This window comes from Crocuta crocuta, unplaced genomic scaffold, assembly GCF_008692635.1.
Source record: "Crocuta crocuta isolate KB4526 unplaced genomic scaffold, BGI_CrCroc_1.0 scaffold199, whole genome shotgun sequence".
Lineage (NCBI taxonomy): Eukaryota > Metazoa > Chordata > Mammalia > Carnivora > Hyaenidae > Crocuta > Crocuta crocuta.
The window spans coordinates 5,028,239-5,034,483 of NW_027533339.1; positions in this window are offsets into that span (position 1 = coordinate 5,028,239).

Sequence of the window (6,245 nt, forward strand, 5' to 3'; positions counted from 1 at the left end):
ATGTGGAAACTAATTTGACAATAAACTATTTGTAAAAAAAATAAAAAAATAAAAAAATAAAATAAAATAAAATAAAATAAAATATAAACACTGTTCTGGGCCCTGGATGGCTCACTCAGTTAAGCATACTTGATTGCAGCTCAGGTTATGATCTTACAGTTGTGAGATGGAGCCCTGTGTCAGGCTCTGCAAGTTGAGCGTGGAACCTGCTTGTGTTTCTCTCTCTCTCTGCCCTTCCCCATTTGTGCTCTCTGTCTCAAAATAAATAAAGTTAAAAAAAAATAATGTAAATAAAATACCATTAATGTACAGATTACAATATTTCAGTATACTAAAAAATCACATTTTTTCACCAAATGCCTGAGACAATTCATATCAGCTATTCAGGAAGGCATTAAATTACTTAAATGTGACTCATCATGTTGTTAATATTTAAAGTAATCAGTTCATATTTGATAATAACACAATCATGACTTTAATTCTAAGGATTATGACAGGATAGGAAGAGAAAGGAAGGCCTAAGAAAAAAAATATTCATCCTGACTAATAATAAAAAGTACATTTCAGTTATGTTAATGACCCAATAGCTATACTTGAATGAAAATTAGTCTCTGAAATGGTCAGAATAACCTTAGTTAACAGTAGATTTAGTATGAATTTACAGACCCAAATTAGAATTTTGATTTCATTAGTAAGAATGTAGTTGATTATAAAAATCAATGTAGACTGCCTTACAAATAATTTGTTTAAATCTAGTGCCCCATAAAATCTTCATCCACCCTTCACCACACTTGTCATCTTCATAGTAGTCATAAATCTCATATTGTATGTATATAAAACTATTTATACAGTAATACTGCTAGGAAATGTTTTCAAACATCATTATAATTCCTTTCTGCAACTTGATTTATTTAGCCCCCAACTTAATATCTTGCAGAACCCAGATTTGTGGGCTCACATGAATGAATTATAGATTCTGATTAGTTTACTTTTATCTCCATAAAGTCCATTCATCTTATTTCACAAGTCTTCTTTTTTTTTGAATTGTATATAGTCATATAGAAATTAATATGTACAGAAAACCATCTTTAAATCCCCAGTCAAATAAAAAGGAAGGGAATGGTGCATCAAAGTCTTGGACTGTCATTATGCACTATTTAATAACCCCAAGGACATGTGCTTTTCAATGAATATAAATTACTGTGGATAAGAAATGGCTTATGTAGACTAATTGCTTAAATAAACAACTGTTACATAGGCTTACAATTGAAATTTCTAATTACAGTGAGAGGAAAATTTGCACCAAATATTTTCTATTTATATTTTGACTGAAATGTGCTAATTTATTTAAAATAGGGAGGGTTACTGAGCCATCTATTATTTCTACATTGTTACCTATGCATCTGGAACTGTGCTGTGGGTCAGAAGAATTCAGAAAAGTAGAGGAAACAATTACCTTATACAACAAGATTTGGAAAAAAACTCCTTCCCTATTATCTTTGAATTCACCTAAATTAACAAATCTGAGGACAATAAATAAGAGATATCTTCAACTTCTAAAGAGGCACCAAACACACTTGAAAGACTTACCAAGGGATAGCCAAATTGCTCCAAAATGCTTCCCTTCACTAGATGTAAGACAAGGCTAGGGAGTAACTGAGGGAATTTTCTTTGACAGGATTGGAAAGAATTAAGACTGCCTGATTTTTCTAATTTGTCTGAGTGAGCCACAGATAGAACATGAAGTTTGAAAAAAGGCAGATTGGAATCTTATGTCCCAGCAGAATATTTGTAGAGAAATTTGTTAGTCTGTTTTTTGCTGTTATAGAAGCACAGTGAAAAAATATTTTAGAAAAGGCTTTAAATATGTCCTCTGGAATTTGTGGAGCATTGAGACTGATGCTGATTTGTTCCTCCTAGAAATCTCAAAAAACAAGAGTCAGGTTGGAATAGCCTATAATGGCAGGATGAACAGAAAAGGGGAATGTGGGAGTCGTGTTTGAAGAGGCAAGTTTAAGTGACTTTTCTCTCTCATCAAAGTATCAGAGTTTGGTGGTATTGAAAGCATTTCACTGAATATGGCTACTTGCTGAGTGAGGCATTGTTGTTGCCTCACTATAGTTGTCTTCAATGTGGAGCCGCTGAGGGAGAAATGAGACAGATTAGCCAGAAATTACAAACACCATCATTGGGGAGTTGTAGTAGGGAAGGAAGTAGAATAATGTTTGCCTAAGAACTTAATAAATGGCACCCAGAAATCAGCATTTTGGTTCTGCTACAAAAAGTCTAATTTCCTTAATACTCTCATATACATCTTCCTCTAATCATTCATTCCCTTGACCCTGACCATGACACTGGAGAAGTTAAACTCACGACTGGTAGATATGGAATCACTGATATAAACAACAACAGCAATAACAAAATCAGACCCATCTTCTTTTGCCCAACATATGGCACCCTATCTCCCATCAGCCTGATCTGGGGAAGGAAGATGTGAATTGAACCTGAGAAGGAAAGTGATTATGTTGGCCCAGGTGCTCTGGAACTAGACTGAGAGATAGAAGTACTCAGACAAGCTGTGGCATGTGCCTGAAATATCACCAATTAGAAAGGAAGAAATATAACTGCGCCTGGTGCTCATGATAGGAAAAAAATGAAGACAAGGAGGTTTTCTGATTTTGCCCTGCCATGTTCATTCCATATAATAAATCAAGTGCACTTAAGCATAACAGAAGTTCAATAATGCTTAGGAAGATACCATTTCAAATTTGTTAATGTTTTCTATTTATTTCTCAGAGAGAGGAGACACAGAATCTGAAGCAGCCTCCAGGCTCTGAGCTAGTTGTCAGCACAGAGCCCAACGTGGGGCTCGAACCCATGAACCGTGAGATCATGACTTGAGCCAAAGTCAGATACTTAACCAACTGAGCCAAGCAGGAGTCCCAGGAAGATACCACTTCAAAGAAACAACTGGCTTTTCACCTATTGGAGATATATAGAAGTATACAACGAAGACTTGAGATTTTCCTTCAGCATATTCAAATGGTATGTACATTAACATACATGCATGCAAAGACAAACACACACACACACACACAAACACACATACACACACATTTTCAGAGGGCTTTTCTAAATTATGTAGTAGCCTAATGAATGATCCAAGGAAACTGGTTGAGGAGCAACTGCTCTATGGAGAAGATAATCCTTAAACTGAATCTCAATAGGTGACCCAAGTCCCTCAGGTAAAAAGGGGTAAGCCAGCTGAGATATTTCTTTTTTTTTTTTTCTATTTCAAAGCCTTTAAAATTATACTTCATGGGGCAATTTAGCCAATTGTTATTATTATTTTTTTCTTTCATAGATGTCAAGTTGGTTTCCATATAACACTCAGTGCTCATCCCAACAAGTGCCCTCCTCCATGCCCATCACCCCTCTTCCACTCTCCCCCACCCCCACCAGCCCTGTTTGTTCTCAGTATTCAAGAGTCTCTCATGGTTTGCCTCTCTCTCCCAAACTATTTTTTCCCATTTTTCCCATTCTCCTCCCCCATGGTCCTCTGTTAAGTTTCTCCTGTTCCGCTTATAAGCGAAAACATATGGTATCTGTCTTTCCCTGCCTGACTTATTTTGCTCAGCATAACACACTCAAGTTCCGTCCACGTTGCTACAAATGGCCAGATTTCAGTCTTTTTCATTGCAGGCAAAAAATATGGAGCTCCCTACTTCTCCTCCATCTTTCCTCTCACACAAGTCTCTTAGACAACTTTAAACTTTACAAATCATTTTCATGTTCATTATCTCATTTAGTCCTCAAATCAACTCCATGAGATAGGTATTATTTTCCCATTAGAAATGACCACATCCTAAATCCTTAGTCATTTCTCAAGAAAAGTTGAATGTAAATGCTGGGTTTTTTTTGTTTTTGTTTTTTTTTAATTTCGGAATGTTGGATGCCAAAATTAATAGATTTTCAGTTCAAGGCAGCAGACTAGAAAAACACACTTACTTTCTGTTCCTCCTGAAACCATATTGAATACAGGTGTAGAAATACCAAAATTAATACCAATCAAAGCTGAGAGAATGTGGAAGTCATCAACCATAGAAAGATTTTGATACATTTAAAGAAGGCAAAAAGTGAAATGCAGGACTGATGAATAGGATTATCAAGAAAAGACAGTCCAAAGAAGGGGCTGCACAAGGCCAGTCTGCTTCCACTGAGCCCTGCTTATACTCAAGAGGAGAGAGAATAGGGGTAGAAAACAAGGAGACAAAAGATATTTTAGGGGGGAAAAAGTTCATTTAATGAGTTTCATGGGTCACTCAGTCTTCCCTCCATAGTAACTCTGTAGGAATTAAAACAGATTATTGGTGAGTAAAACAAGGGAACAGGGAGGGAGTGTTGAACCAAGGGTGTCAGCTCTGGTTCACTGTCACTATGCTACAAACTCCATACAAGACTACACACCCATGGCTTCATATACTATAATTGGAGATTGTTCCTTCATAAATGGTCAAATGAGAAGGAATCTTGCTGGCAACTATAATTTGCAGTTATTATAAAAATATTTTTATTAATGATTAAATTAATCATTTAAAAATATTTTCTCTTAACAAATTCTGTCTTAACATGTTTGCTTCTGTGAAGGCAAATTATCTTGGAATAACCACTTGCCATCTAATATATTTTGCCTGTAAGGCCAAGTAAGAGAATGGTCCATATTTCAAAAAGGCATCCTATCTGTCTACTCCAATTTGATAAGAGAAGTTAAGAGGGAGATTTTTCTGGGATATCCTTACCCAAATTTCATTGTATTGTCGTGAAGCCCCAACATGCATCATGTGCTTAATTTTTCCTCTCTGGGAAATAAAATGATGGAAATAACATAATTGTTATTTATTGTTTTCAAATATATCTGATATCAGCATCCCTTTCAGAGCTCTAATAAGAAATCTTTGCCACAAATTTGTACAAGTTTGCTATTTCTGTTCAAACAAACACCTCCAAGAAACTGTTCCTTACTGAACTCAAATGGTATCAAAGTACCTATGGGTAAATGCCTTAATTGGAAATCATTTTTGCTCTTAGAGAGATTAGAAAGTGCTTACAATATTTTTCCTTTTCTTTTTTTGTTTTATTTAAAAATGTTTTATTTATTTTTGAGAGAGAAAGGCAGTGTGAGCAGGGGAGGGTCAGAGACAGAGGGAGATACAGGTTCCAGGCTCTGAGCTAGCTGTCAGCACAGAGCCCAAAGTGGGGCTCGAACCCATGAACCGTGAGAACATGACCTGAGCTGAAGTCGGACGCTCAACCAACTGAGCCACCCAGGCGCCCCATCTCCTTTATTTTTTTTTCCAAACAGAATTATGGTCTGAACAAAATCTTTTGTGTCCTACCAACCCACAAGTTTGTTGGGGATGGAAGTCCAAATTTGCTCTAACATACTATAAAAGCTCTCATAACCAGAGCACTAAAGCTAATTCTGTAATATATGAATTATGCCCATTGCTATTTTAAATATGAAAAAGTAAACACAGTAAAGCCTTGGTCCACGAGAATAATTTGTTCCAGAAACATGTTGTAATCCAAAGCACTTGTCTATCAAAGCCAATTTCCCCATAATAAATAAAGGAAACTCAGATGATTTGTTCCACAACCCAAAATATTCATATAAAAATCATTATAATACTGCACTATAATACAAAATAATAAAGAAAATATAAAAAAATAAACAAATTAATCTGTACTACCTTTGAAAACCTTCATGGCTGGTGCAAAGGAGACAAGAGAGAAAAGGGTTATTGTTTAGGATGAGTTTCATTATCACTTACGGATGTTGACTACCCTACAGTATTAATAAGCTCTTGTCATATGCTCTATTTAATGTAACTGGCAATAAGGCAGCAGAGGAACGGGTCTATATCCACAGGCAGCTGACCTAGAATGAGGCAAAGCATTCCTGAGTTTACTCTTGTATGGAAAAACAAAGGACTGCCCATAGGTGCTTTGAAGTGACAAAAAATACACCAGTGCCAGTTGTGGACACCTTCCAATGTTCTGAAAAATCACTGATTTTGGCCAAACACCATGGCCTGAGACAAAGCATTGGAGCATGGGGGATGATCACCCACAATTCCACAGAGAAATAGAGAGAGAGACTGACAGAGAGAGAGAGACATTGGCTCACAACAACTAAATTGTGTTGACTTTTCTTTAATCCAATACTTTGCTCCAGTCTTACAATA